Source organism: Ruditapes philippinarum, unplaced genomic scaffold, assembly GCF_026571515.1.
Source record: "Ruditapes philippinarum isolate M1 unplaced genomic scaffold, ASM2657151v2 ctg559_1_1_1_1, whole genome shotgun sequence".
Taxonomy (NCBI): domain Eukaryota; kingdom Metazoa; phylum Mollusca; class Bivalvia; order Venerida; family Veneridae; genus Ruditapes; species Ruditapes philippinarum.
In genome coordinates, this window is record NW_026867237.1 from 27,667 (window position 1) to 42,920 (window position 15,254).

The following is a 15,254-nucleotide window of genomic DNA, read 5'->3' on the forward strand; positions in this document are numbered from 1 at the left end:
AAAAAAACAAATTTTTTTTGTGAAATATAAAAAGCAAAATTTAAACTTCACAAAAGTAGAAAATATTTTTCCCTTTATTTCTACAAAAATTTCTGTAGGGAAATTTCAAAAATGAAAATACAATTTTCATTAAAAAAATGGGGAAATTTTTTTTTTAAAAAAAAAACAATTTAAATTGATAATAGGGCCCGTAGTGGGGCACCCCAAAAAACATTTAAAATTTTTTCATTTTTTTATTTTTAAATTTGGAAAAATAAACGGGAAAAAAATTTCATAGATTTTAAACAAATTTTAGAAAAAAAAAATTTTAAAGCAAGGGTGAAACATAGTTTTTTTTTAAAAGGGAAAATTTATAAAAAAACTTTAAAAAATATCTCGTATATACCTTTCAAAATGTTCAGTGCAATTTTGTTGTCATTTGGCGATTGATTTTAACAAACACAGAAGTCACAAAAATTTTGTAACGTTTTGCTACATTCTTGCGGAAAAAGAACAAAAGACACTTTGTTTTTGATAATTTAAAAAAAAAAACAACAAAAAGAAACAACAACAACAACAAACAGGCACAATTCTAGAAATATGACGCAAATGTTTTTGTTTTCTTTTATAATGTCTTTAATGAAGAAACCGGAACTATGTCACCATAAGTACTGCGTCATCATTAGCCTGGTTCCCCGCCTACATTACTTCGATTAGTACAGGGTCCGTACAGTCTGGATAGTCTGGTTCCCGTCGTACTATAAAATTTAGTATTGAACGGAGAGAAAAGGGCAGGTAATCCAGACTACAGTCTGTACACTTTATTTGGTAACTCTCTTAATAATGCTTAAAAAGTGCCTAATTTTTTTGAATATGTGCTTGAACAGGATGACAGAGTAAATGGTGAATTTTTCACCTGTACAAAATCAATACATATTTTTTAATTTTCTTATTAGATACAGCAGTTTCTATCTGACGTGGGCGGAGCTATAGGCTTATGGATAGGTTGTCAATACTGAGTCTTTGTGAACTTGTTCAACTTTTTGTTGAGCTTATGTGACTAGGTATTAATAAAAACAATTAAAGAAAAAAGAAAAGGAAGAAGACAACGTCGTAAGGATAGAACATAACCTTGCCATCCACTTCCGCCAATAGTACTTCATTAAAACATGAACATAAAATCTGCCAGAGAAACATTGTTTAAACAATGAGTTCGGAGAAACTACCTGACTACGATTTGTCAAAAAGCTCAGCGGAAAATTCGCATCCATGAAATATCTATACACCGGAAGTGACGTTTAAAGACTTTGACAGTATTATAACATAAGACACTAATATTATAATGTTGATGTATCTCAGACTTTTATGTTTTTGTTAAATGAAATTGAATCTGTCTGTTTAAATCTATTTTTAGATTGACTCTTTTCTAGAAACACGATTTTCAAAAAAAAAAGAATTATTAAATTCATTGAAAACAAGTTATCTGTCAATATATGTATTAAAGACTAAGATACACGTCAGAATGAAAGACAGGCCGAAACCCTTGGGACCATAATGAAAAGGCTTATCAGTGTTACGGTGTAATTTTCGAAGATTAAATTGCCAATATATTTATTTTGAAACTATATAGTATGGTTTTTTAGCTACAGTCTCACTTACATCCCGGCAGAGCCCCGGTAGACGTCCGGGGTATCCGGGAACGACCGGGGTACGACCGGGAACAACCGGGGTACATCCGTAACTCTACAAGGCGACGTCCTGAATGATCCGGGAACATCCGGCATTCGACCACGGATGGAATTTTTTTTTGATATCACCGGGATGATCCGGGAAGTATAGCTTTGCCGGCTTCATCCTTAGCTCTGCCGGGAACGACCAGGATACACAGGAGAAGCACCCGTAGCTCTGTCAGGCACAAAGGCGGCGGGGATGACCGGGGTATGCTATAGCCGGTAGAGCTACGGTAGAGCCCCGGTGAATGCTGGCAGAGCCCCCGGTGAATGCGGCACGAGCCCTGGAGAGATGCCGGCAGAGCCCGGAGATGACGATGGAGCTACGGTTTATCTCCCGGAAGAGCCCCGGCAAAGCCCGGTTCATTTCAAAAAGAATCACGACAATTTGCGAAATTGCAAGTCCATGAAAGTTGGCACAGAGATTCGACATTAAACATTCAGCTCGACATTCGACTTATCACTGTTGAGCTGGTATGGGAAACTGGCTAGACATTCAGCAGAACATCAGCTCGACATTCGATTTATCACTGTTGAGCTGGGATGTGAAGCTAGCTAGACATTCAGCAGAACATTCAGCTCGACATTTCGTTTCTTATATTCTTTTTGAATGTCGAGCTGGGATGTGAAGCTGGCTAGACATTCAGCACAACATTCAGCTCGACATTCATTCTCTTTCTATTTTTGAATGTTGAGCTGGGATGTGAAGCTGGCTAGACATTCAGAACAACATTCAGCTCGACATTCGTTTTTAGTCTATTTTTGAATGTTCGAGCTGGGATGTGAAGCTGGCTAGACATTCAGCACAACATTCAGCTCGACATTCGTTTTTTCTATTTTTGAATGTTGAGCTGGGATGTGAAGCTGGCTAGACATTCAGCACAACAATTCAGCCTCGACATTCGTTTTTTTCTATTTTGAATGTTGAGCTGGAGGTGAAGCTGGCTAGACATTCAGCACAACATTCAGCTCGACATTCTTTTTTTTCTATTTTTGAATGTTGAGCTGGGATGTGATGCTGGCTAGACATTCAGCACAACATTCAGCTCGACATTTGTTTTTTTGTCAATTTTTGAATGTCGAGCTGGATGTGAAGCTGGCTTGACATTCAGCACAACATTCAAGCTCGACATTCATTTTCTTTCTATTTTTGAACGTTGAGCTGGGATGTGAAGCTGGCTAGACATTCAGCACAGCATTCAGCTCGACATTCGTTTTTAGTCTATTTTTGAATGTCGAGCTGGAATGTGAAGCTGGCTAGACATTCAGCACAACATTCAGCTCGACATTCGTTTTTTTCTATTTTTGAATGTTGAGCTGGGGATGGTGAAGCTGGCTAGACATTCAGCACAACATTTAGCTCGACATTCGTTTTTTTTCTATTTTGAATGTTGAGCTGGGATGTGAAGCTGGCTAGACATTCAGCACAACAATTCCAGCTCGACATTCGTTTTCTTTTTCTATTTTCAATGTTGAGCTGGGATGTGATGCTGGCTAGACATTCAGTCACAACATTCAGCTCGACATTTTTTTTTTGTCATTTTTGAATGTTTGAGCTGGATGTGAAGCTGGCTAGACATTCAGCACAACATTCAGCTCGACATTCATTCTTTTCTATTTTTGAATGTTGAGCTGGGATGTGAAACTGGCTAGACATTCAGCACAACATTCAGCTCGACATTCGTTTTTAGTCTATTTTGAATGTCGAGCTGAGATGTGAAGCTGGCTAGACATTCAGCACAACATTCAGCTCGACATTCATTCTCTTTCTATTTTTGAATGTTGAGCTGGGGTGTGAAGCTGGCTAGACATTCAGCACAACATTCAGCTCGACATTCGTTTTTAGTCTATTTTTGAATGTCGAGCAGGGATGTGAAGCTGGCTAGACATTCAACACAACATTCAGCTCGACATTCGTTTTTTTTCTATTTTTAATGTTGAGCAGGGATGTGAAGCTGGCTAGACATTCAACACAACATTCAGCTCGACATTCGTTTTTTTTCTATTTTTGAATGTTGAGCTGGGATGTGAAGCTGGCTAGACATTCAGCACAACATTCAGCTCGACATTCGTTTTTTTTTCTATTTTGAATGTTGAGCTGGATGTGATGCTGGCTAGACATTCAGCACAACATTCAGCTCGACATTTCTTTTTTGTCAATTTTTGAATGTCGAGCTGGGATGTGAAGCTGGCTAGACATTCAGCACAACATTCAGCTCGACATTCATTTCTTTTTCTATTTTTGAATGTTGAGCTGGGATGTGAAGCTGGCTAGACATTCAGCACAACATTCAGCTCGACATTCGTTTTTTTTCTATTTTGAATGTTGAGCTGGGATGTGAAGCTGGCTAGACATTCAGCACAACATTCAGCTCGACATTCGTTTTTTTCTATTTTTGAATGTTGAGCTGGGATGTGAAGCTGGCTAGACATTCAGCACAACATTCAGCTCGACATTCGTTTTTTTCTATTTTTGAATGTTGAGCTGGGATGTGATGCTGGCTAGACATTCAGCACAACATTCAGCTCGACATTCGTTTTTTGTCAATTTTTGAATGTTGAGCTGGGATGTGAAGCTGGCTAGACATTCAGCACAACATTCAGCTCGACATTCATTCTCTTTCTATTTTTGAATGTTGAGCTGGGATGTGAAGCTGGCTAGACATTCAGCACAACATTCAGCTCGACATTCGTTTTTAGTCTATTTTTGAATGTCGAGCTGGGATGTGAAGCTGGCTAGACATTCAGCACAACATTCAGCTCGACATTCGTTTTTTTCTATTTTTGAATGTTGAGCTGGGATGTGAAGCTGGCTAGACATTCAGCACAACATTCAGCTCGACATTCGTTTTTTTTTCTATTTTTGAATGTTGAGCTGGGATGTGAAGCTGGCTAGACATTCAGCACAACATTCAGCTCGACATTTGTTTTTTGTCAATTTTTGAATGTCGAGCTGGGATGTGAAGCTGGCTAGACATTCAGCACAACATTCAGCTCGACATTCATTTTTTTCTATTTTTGAATGTGAGCTGGGATGTGAAGCTGGCTAGACATTCAGCACAACATTCAGCTCGACATTCGTTTTTTAGTCTATTTTTGAATGTCGAGCTGGGATGTGAAGCTGGCTAGACATTCAGCACAACATTCAGCTCGACATTCATTTTCTTTCTATTTTTGAATGTGAGCTGGGGTGTGAAGCTGGCTAGACATTCAGCACAACATTCAGCTCGACATTCGTTTTTAGTCTATTTTTGAATGTCGAGCTGGGATGTGAAGCTGGCTAGACATTCAGCACAACATTCAGCTCGACATTCGTTTTTTTTCTATTTTTGAATGTTGAGCTGGGATGTGAAGCTGGCTAGACATTCAGCACAACATTCAGCTCGACATTCGTTTTTTTTCTATTTTTGAATGTTGAGCTGGGATGTGAAGCTGGCTAGACATTCAGCACAACATTCAGCTCGACATTCGTTTTTTTTTCTATTTTGAATGTCGAGCTGGGATGTGAAGCTGGCTAGACATTCAGCACAACATTCAGCTCGACATTCGTTTTTATTCTATTTTTGAATGTCGAGCTGGGATGTGAAGCTGGCTAGACATTCAGCACAACATTCAGCTCGACATTCGTTTTTTTCTATTTTTGAATGTTGAGCTGGGATGTGAAGCTGGCTAGACATTCAGCACAACATTCAGCTCGACATTCGTTTTTTTCTATTTTTGACTTTCGAGCTGAGATGTGAAGCTGGCTAGACATTCAGCACAACATTCAGCTCGACATTCGTTTTTTTCTATTTTTGAATGTTGAGCTGGGATGTGAAGCTGGCTAGACATTCAGCACAACATTCAGCTCGACATTCGTTTTTAGTCTATTTTTGAATGTCGAGCTGGGATGTGAAGCTGGCTAGACATTCAGCACAACATTCAGCTCGACATTCGTTTTTTTCTATTTTTGAATGTTGAGCTGGGATGTGAAGCTGGCTAGACATTCAGCACAACATTCAGCTCGACATTCGTTTTTTTCTATTTTGAATGTTGAGCTGGGATGTGAAGCTGGCTAGACATTCAGCACAACATTCAGCTCGACATTCGTTTTTTTCTATTTTTGAATGTTGAGCTGGGATGTGAAGCTGGCTAGACATTCAGCACAACATTCAGCTCGACATTCGTTTTTTTTCTATTTTTGAATGTTGAGCTGGGATGTGAAGCTGGCTAGACATTCAGCACAACATTCAGCTCGACATTTGTTTTTTGTCCAATTTTTGAATGTTGAGCTGGGATGTCAAGCTGGCTAGACATTCAGCACAACATTCAGCTCGACATTCATTCTCTTTCTATTTTTGAATGTTGAGCTGGGGAGTGAAGCTGGCTAGACATTCAGCACAACATTCAGCTCGACATTCGTTTTTAGTCTATTTTTGAATGTCGAGCTGGGATGTGAAGCTGGCTAGACATTCAGCACAACATTCAGCTCGACATTCGTTTTTTTCTATTTTTGAATGTTGAGCTGGGATGTGAAGCTGGCTAGACATTCAGCACAACATTCAGCTCGACATTCGTTTTTTTTCTATTTTCAATGTTGAGCTGGGATGTGAAGCTGGCTAGACATTCAGCACAACATTCAGCTCGACATTCGTTTTTTTTTCTATTTTGAATGTTGAGCTGGGATGTGATGCTGGCTAGACGTTCAGCACAACATTCAGCTCCACATTTTTTTTGTCTCTTTTTGAATGTCGAGCTGGGATGTGAAGCTGGCTAGACATTCAGCACAACATTCAGCTCGACATTCATTCTTTTTCTATTTTTGAATGTTGAGCTGGGATGTGAAGCTGGCTAGACATTCAGCACAACATTCAGCTCGACATTTTTTTTTGTCAATTTTTGAATGTGGAGCTGGGATGTGAAGCTGGCTAGACATTCAGCACAACATTCAGCTCGACATTCATTCTCTTTCTATTTTTGAATGTTGAGTTGGGCTTTGAAGCTGGCTAGACATTCAGCACAACATTCAGCTCGACATTCGTTTTTAGTCTATTTTTGAATGTCGAGCTGGGATGTGAAGCTGGTTAGACATTCAGCACAACATTCAGCTCGACATTCGTTTTTTTCTATTTTTGAATGTTGAGCTGGGGTGTGAAGCTGGCTAGACATTCAGCACAACATTCAACTCGACATTCGTTTTTTTTTCTATTTTGAATGTTGAGCTGGGATGTGATGCTGGCTAGACATTCAGCACAACATTCAGCTCGACATTCATTCTCTTTCTATTTTTGAATGTCGAGCTGGGGTGTGAAGCTGGCTAGACATTCAGCACAACATTCAGCTCGACATTCGTTTTTAGTCTTTTTTTGAATGTCGAGCTGGGATGTGAAGCTGGCTAGACATTCAGCACAACATTCAGCTCGACATTTTTTTTGTCAATTTTTGAATGTCGAGCTGGGATGTGAAGCTGGCTAGACATTCAGCACAACATTCAGCTCGACATTCATTCTTTTTCTATTTTTGAATGTTGAGCTGGGATGTGAAGCTGGCTAGACATTCAGCACAACATTCAGCTCGACATTCGTTTTTAGTCTATTTTTGAATGTCGAGCTGGGATGTGAAGCTGGCTAGACATTCAGCACAACATTCAGCTCGACATTCGTTTTTTTCTATTTTTGAATGTTGAGCTGGGATGTGATGCTGGCTAGACATTCAGCACAACATTCAGCTCGACATTTGTTTTTTGTCAATTTTTGAATGTCGAGCTGGGATGTGAAGCTGGCTAGACATTCAGCACAACATTCAGCTCGACATTCATTTTTTTCCATTTTGAATGTTAAGTTGGGATGTGATGCTGGCTAGACATTCAGCCAACATTCAGCTCGACATTTGTTTTTTGTCAATTTTTGAATGTCGAGTTGGGATGTGAAGCTGGCTAGACATTTAGCACAACATTCAGCTCGACATTCATTCTCTTTCTATTTTTGAATGTTGAGCTCGGATGTGAAGCTGGCTAGACATTCAGCACAACATTCAGCTCGACATTCGTTTTTAGTCTATTTTTGAATGTCGAGCTGGGATGTGAAGATGGCTAGACATTCAGCACAACATTCAGCTCAACATTTGTTTTTGTCGTCTCATTTTGGAATGTCGAGGTTGGAAATAAAGCTCACTTGACATTCAGCACTACATTTAGCTCGACATTAGTTTTTTTTCTATTATGAATGTTGAGCTGGGATGTGAAGCTGGCTAGACATTCAGCACAACATTCAGCTCGACATTCATTTTTTTTTATTTTTGTATGTCGAGCTGGGATGTGAAGCTGGCTAGACATTCAGCACAACATTCAGCTCGACATTCGTTTTTTTCTATTTTTGAATAATGAGCTGGGATGTGATGCTGGCTAGACATTCAGCACAACATTCAGCTCGACATTTGTTTTTTGTCAATTTTTGAATGTCGAGCTGGGATGTGAAGCTGGCTAGACATTCAGCACAACATTCAGCTCGACATTCATTTTTTTCTATTTTGAATGTTGAGCTGGGATGTGATGCTGGCTAGACATTCAGCACAACATTCAGCTCGACATTTTTTTTTTCAATTTTTGAATGTCGAGCTGGGATGTGAAGCTGGCTAGACATTCAGCACAACATTCAGCTCGACATTCATTCTCTTTCTATTTTTGAATGTTGAGCTCGGATGTGAAGCTGGCTAGACATTCAGCACAACATTCAGCTCGACATTCGTTTTTAGTCTATTTTTGAATGTCGAGCTGGGATGTGAAGCTGGCTAGACATTCAGCACAACATTCAGCTCGACATTCGTTTTTTTCTATTTTTGAATGTTGAGCTGGGATGTGATGCTGGCTAGACATTCAGCACAACATTCAGCTCGACATTTGTTTTTTGTCAATTTTTGAATGTCGAGCTGGGATGTGAAGCTGGCTAGACATTCAGCACAACATTCAGCTCGACATTCATTCTCTTTCTATTTTTGAATGTTGAGCTGGGATGTGAAGCTGGCTAGACATTCAGCACAACATTCAGCTCGACATTCGTTTTTAGTCTATTTTTGAATGTCGAGCTGGGATGTGAAGCTGGCTAGACATTCAGCACAACATTCAGCTCGACATTCGTTTTTTCTATTTTTGAATGTTGAGCTGGGATGTGAAGCTGGCTAGACATTCAGCACAACATTCAGCTCGACATTCGTTTTTTTTCTATTTTGAATGTTGAGCTGGGATGTGAAGCTGGCTAGACATTCAGCACAACATTCAGCTCGACATTCGTTTTTTTTTCTATTTTGAATGTTGAGCTGGGATGTGAAGCTGGCTAGACATTCAGCACAACATTCAGCTCGACATTCGTTTTTTTTCTATTTTTGAATGTTGAGCTGGGATGTGATGCTGGCTAGACATTCAGCACAACATTCAGCTCGACATTTGTTTTTTGTCAATTTTTGAATGTTGAGCTGGGATGTGAAGCTGGCTAGACATTCAGCACAACATTCAGCTCGACATTCATTCTTTTTCTATTTTTGAATGTTGAGCTGGGATGTGAAGCTGGCTAGACATTCAGCACAACATTCAGCTCGACATTCGTTTTTTTCTATTTTGAATGTTGAGCTGGGATGTGAAGCTGGCTAGACATTCAGCACAACATTCAGCTCGACATTCGTTTTTTTCTATTTTTGAATGTTGAGCTGGGATGTGAAGCTGGCTAGACATTCAGCACAACATTCAGCTCGACATTCGTTTTTTTCTATTTTTGAATGTTGAGCTGGGATGTGATGCTGGCTAGACATTCAGCACAACATTCAGCTCGACATTTGTTTTTTGTCAATTTTTGAATGTTGAGCTGGGATGTGAAGCTTTCTAGACATTCAGCACAACATTCAGCTCGACATTCATTCTCTTTCTATTTTTGAATGTTGAGCTGGGGTGTGAAGCTGGCTAGACATTCAGCACAACATTCAGCTCGACATTCGTTTTTAGTCTATTTTTTGAATGTCGAGCTGGGATGTGAAGCTGGCTAGACATTCAGCACAACATTCAGCTCGACATTCGTTTTTTTCTATTTTTGAATGTTGAGCTGGGATGTGAAGCTGGCTAGACATTCAGCACAACATTCAGCTCGACATTCGTTTTTTTTCTATTTTCAATGTTGAGCTGGGATGTGAAGCTGGCTAGACATTCAGCACAACATTCAGCTCGACATTCATTCTTTTTCTATTTTTGAATGTTGAGCTGGGATGTGAAGCTGGCTAGACATTCAGCACAACATTCAGCTCGACATTTGTTTTTTGTCAATTTTTGAATGTCGAGCTGGGATGTGAAGCTGGCTAGACATTCAGCACAACATTCACCTAGTATATTTATGGTAATTTAGTATTTGAACGGAAATCAAAATACTTCTATCACATTTTGCTACTCTTATGACAAATCATTTCACATTCATCACAACTTTCTTCAGTTAACAGTTATCTTATCCATTTTCATTAGCAGCCATTTTACGCTTGCGTAAAACCTCACTTGTATTAATGGCGGGAAGAGGCCAGTGAGGCCCTGGCCAGTAGTTGACCGCTGTTGATTTTTTGGTCAGTCGTCACAGGTCTAGGTCACAATGACCTTGATTTTAAAAATCATGCAGATTCTTTTCCAGCTGTTTTTGAAATTATGTGGCATTTTATGAAAACGAGAAATTTTCAAAAAAAAAAACAAAAACTGCAGATTGGATTTATATGGGCTTGCCTCATGATGACACACAAAAGAAAAAAATTCTCTTATTTAAGAGTTTTTGTAAAAATCATAAAATTTATAAAGAAGGCTTTAAAACTAAGTTCCTGCCTTAAAATAAGTCGGGTAAACACAGTATAAATAGTGATTTTTTATTTCTAAGTCTTATACATAAACCTGAGGGTATAATAGTACTGTATACAAGAAAAGCATTGGTGTACAGCATCAATGGGCGTCCAAGCAAGAAATGCAGCAAGAAAAGGTATTTAGTGTGGTGCTCCAATCCTTTTTTTAGTCTCACTAGGGTTTTAGTCTCACTCCCTAGTGAGACTAAAAAAGGATTGGAGCACTACACTAAATACCGTATTCCGGAATATACCGGACAAGGCGCTTGAATGATAAAATGCTAAAATCTTGCCTTTTTAACCAACGGAATGAACTTTAAAAGGTCTAATTCATCTTTTCACACCGATTTATGCATGACAATGAATGAAAAATGCAAAAATCGGCGAAAAAACGATATTTGTCTATTTTGTGATCATGATTTCTGCAAGCGTCTAGGCTGTAGAGGTACATTGAGTTAAATCCCTCATTGATACCTCTTGTTCCCTGCCCGAATTTGGTTCCCGTCATCAACGGTTAAGTTTTAGAACGATCGACTATAGACTGGCTCATTGGCACGTTATTTATTAGGATAAAGATAAAATAAGATAATTATAAAAAGAATATGATATCCAAACATGACACTATCACTTCAGTTTAACGTTTATTTTAATCCTTTAAAGCTCTGTGACATGTTGTACATCAGAAAAGCTATTTTTATTAGAAAATTTGAAAATTTGATTTTGTTAAAAAAAATGCACAAAATCAAGTCCAAAATTTCCCCATTGATATACGGAAAAATGCATATATACTAGACGGCGCGTGCACGCCCCGTCTAACGACTGAAAATAGTTCAATTAATAGATTAGAATATGAGACAAGAAGACTAGCTGACAATAAAATGGTCGTCTGTACTGCCTAATGTACGGTGACACAGAGGTGACATTTGCGCGTTTTTATTTATCTTGTGGGGACGAGATACTATGTCGTGACCACGCGTTTACTAAGTCGTGCGAACGAGATACACTTTCGTGGCCACGAGTTACTAAGTCGTTTCAACGAGTTACTAGGTCGTGGCCACGAGATAATTAAGTTGTGGCCAAGAGATACTATTTCGTGGCAACGAGTTTCTAAGTCGTTGGGACAAGATAATAAGGTCGTGCACACGAGATAATTAACAAATCGGATTACACTATTTATTTATCCTGATTAATGTTTTTTGTGCAACATTAATCTTTGAATATACTGAAGATGTTCACTTTAAATTTGATAAATGTCTTTAGGATTATATAAGAAGGTCACTTTTAATGGCCAATAAATCAGTCATTAATTTTGACTATTTTATGGCCCTTTGTGGGGACAATTCTGTGATAGAATTGGTCAATATGTACATGTACGTATGAACGGCCTGTAAACCTTGTTTATACTATAACTTGAGAAGGAATAAGCCCCGGTTTATTTTATTTGGTAGGGCGAGTAGATTACCTATATAGATGTTTGAGGTCAAGGTAACCATGACACTTGTTGTAAACTACTTGTCTAATGAATAATTAGAAGAAATGGTTTATATAACATAGAAAGGTCACTGCACCTGATCAGTAGATGACACCTAATAATTTTGAGGTCATTTGGTCAAAAATCAGAGTCAAAATGACGCTAAATTTAAAATCATTGTCAAAACAATAATTTGTATATATGGCACTTTGATAGACAGGTGAAGTAGGGGCATCATTGTCCTATTGTACATTTCTAGTTAACAAGGAAAATTCATATAAATAGTTTAATCTGTTTAGTTAATTATCTCGTGCGCACGGCTGAGTAATCTTGTTACCACGACTTAGTAACTCGTGGCCACGACATAGTAGCTCGGAGCAACGACATATTATCTCGTGCGCACCACTTAATTATCTAGTGGCCACGACACAGTAACTCGTGGCCACGACATAGTATCTTGTTCCCACGACTTTATTATCTCGTGCCCACGACTTAGTAACTCGTAGCCACGACATAGTATCTTGTGCGCACGAGATGAATAAAAATGCACAATTGTCACCGTACTATAAATGAAAAAATACGTGAAGAGACTTGATTCTAATGATGATTATAAAACTTTTGATAGTTTTGCACGCATGTCAATTTAGTATCGAATTTACAGCCTTATTCACGAATAATAATAATAATAATAATAATAATAATAAGAGTATATAAATAACCAATATGTATATGAGTAACAGTAAAAATATAATCCCGAGGGAAATACTTTTAACCGAGACGTTATTGCATGTTCGCAAGATTGAAATTATTGTTGGTACACAGATGAAATAACATATAATACAGGTCGAGTTCTGACTTGGATTCAGACCATTAAAAAATCTAAATAGTTATTTTCATCTGTTATTTAGCAAAATAAGAGATATGCACCAGAGATAAATCTTAAAGGAATCAAAGGATTGTACACACATGTTACATCAATAAATTCAGATTTATTTCAAAATAGTGCGCAGACCATTATATGTGTACATATTTTGGTTTCTTTCTTTGGTGAAGCAATCACTCTCCAGAGTTTGGGGTGATTGCTGGCGGCGTTAATTTCACGAGTTAAAGCATTAAACTATTTGAACCTGTCTAAAAATATGTTGTGCGCATGGCAAATCTTGAGATACGAATTTAATTAAACGAAAAATTGAATACGTTACGTTAACAAATTGAAGTCGAGTTAATTTACCGAAACCCTCTATTTCTTATTTATTTATCAAAATTAGCTAGTCATAAATATCAAATTAGTTTTATAATGATATATAGTTTATTGCTGCATAAATTTTAATCTCTTTTTACAATGTATTTGTCATAGTTTTTCTTATTTTGTTTCATTTTAAGATTTCTAAAATTAAGGTAAATATACGTGACAGTGCACTGTAACACCGCACTTTGGGGTCAAACGCACTTTGGGGTCAAAATCGAGAAATTAAATTAAAACGAATGTCGAGCTGAATGTTGTGCTGAATGTCTAGCCAGCTTCACATCCCAGCTCAACATTCAAAATAAAAAGAAAACGAATGTCGAGCTGAATGTTGTGCTGAATGTCTAGCCAGCTTCACATCCCAGCTCGACATTCAAAAATAGACTAAAAACGAATGTCGAGCTGAATGTTGTGCTGAATGTTTAGCCAGCTTCACATCCCAGCTCGACATTCAAAAATAGACTAAAAACGAATGTCGAGCTGAATGTTGTGCTGAATGTTTAGCCAGCTTCACATCCCAGCTCAACATTCAAAAATAGAAAAAAAAAACGAATGTCGAGCTGAATGTTGTTCTGAATGTCTAGCCAGCTTCACATCCCAGCTAAACATACAAAAATAGAAAAAAAACGAATGTCGAGCTGAATGTTGTGCTGAATGTCTAGCCAGCTTCACATCCCAGCTCAACAATCAAAATAGAAAAAAAACGAATGTCGAGCTGAATGTTGTGCTGAATGTCTTGCCAGCTCCACATCCCAGCTCGACATTCAAAAATAGAAAAAAACGAATGTCGAGATGAATGTTGTGCTGAATGTCTAGCCAGCTTCACATCCCAGCTCGACATTCAAAAATAGACTAAAAACGAATGTCGAGCTGAATGTTGTGCTGAATGTCTAGCCAGCTTCACATTCCATCTCGACATTCAAAATTTGACAAAAAACAAATGTCGAGCTGAATGTTGTGCTGAATGTCTAGCCAGCTTCACATCCCAGCTCGACATTCAAAAATAGACTAAAAACGAATGTCGAGCTGAATGTTGTGCTGAATGTCTAGCCAGCTTCACATCCCAGCTCAACATTCAAAAATAGAAAAAAAATGAATGTCGAGCTGAATGTTGTGCTGAATGTCTAGCCAGCTTCACATCCCAGCTCGACATTCAAAAATAGACTAAAAACGAATGTCGAGCTGAATGCTGTGCTGAATGTCTAGCCAGCTTCACATATGAGCTCCATATTTAAAAATAGAAAAAAAACGAATGTCGAGCTGAATGTTGTGCTGAATGTCTAGCCAGCTCCACATCCCAGCTCGACATTCAAAAATAGACTAAAAACGAATGTCGAGCTGAATGTTGTGCTGAATGTCTAGCCAGCTTCACATCCCAGCTCAACATTCAAAATAGTAAAAGAAAATGAATGTCGAGCTGAATGTTGTGCTGAATGTCTAGCCAGCTTCACATCCCAGCTCGACATTCAAAAATAGACTAAAAACGAATGTCGAGCTGAATGTTGTGCTGAATGTCTAGCCAGCTTCACATCCCAGCTCAACATTCAAAAATAGAAAAAAAACGAATGTCGAGATGAATGTTTTGCTAAATGTCTAGCCAGCTTCACATCACAGCTCGACATCCAAAAATTTGACTTTAACGAATGTCCAGCTGAATGTTATACTGAATGTCTAGCTAGCTTCCCATTCCAGCTCAACATTCAAAAATTGACAAAAAACAAATGTCGAGCTGAATGTTTTGCTGAATGTCTAGCCAGCTTCACATCTCAGCTCAACATACAAAAATAGCAAAAAACGAATGTCGAGCTGAATGTTGTGCTGAATGTCTAGCCAGCTTCACATCCCAGCTCAACATTCCAAATAGAAAAAAAAACGAATGTCCAGCTGAATGTTGTGTTGAATGTCTAGCCAGCTTCACATCCCAGCTCGACATTCAAAAATAGACAAAAACGAATGTCGAGCTTAATTTTGTATTGAACGTCTTGCAAAC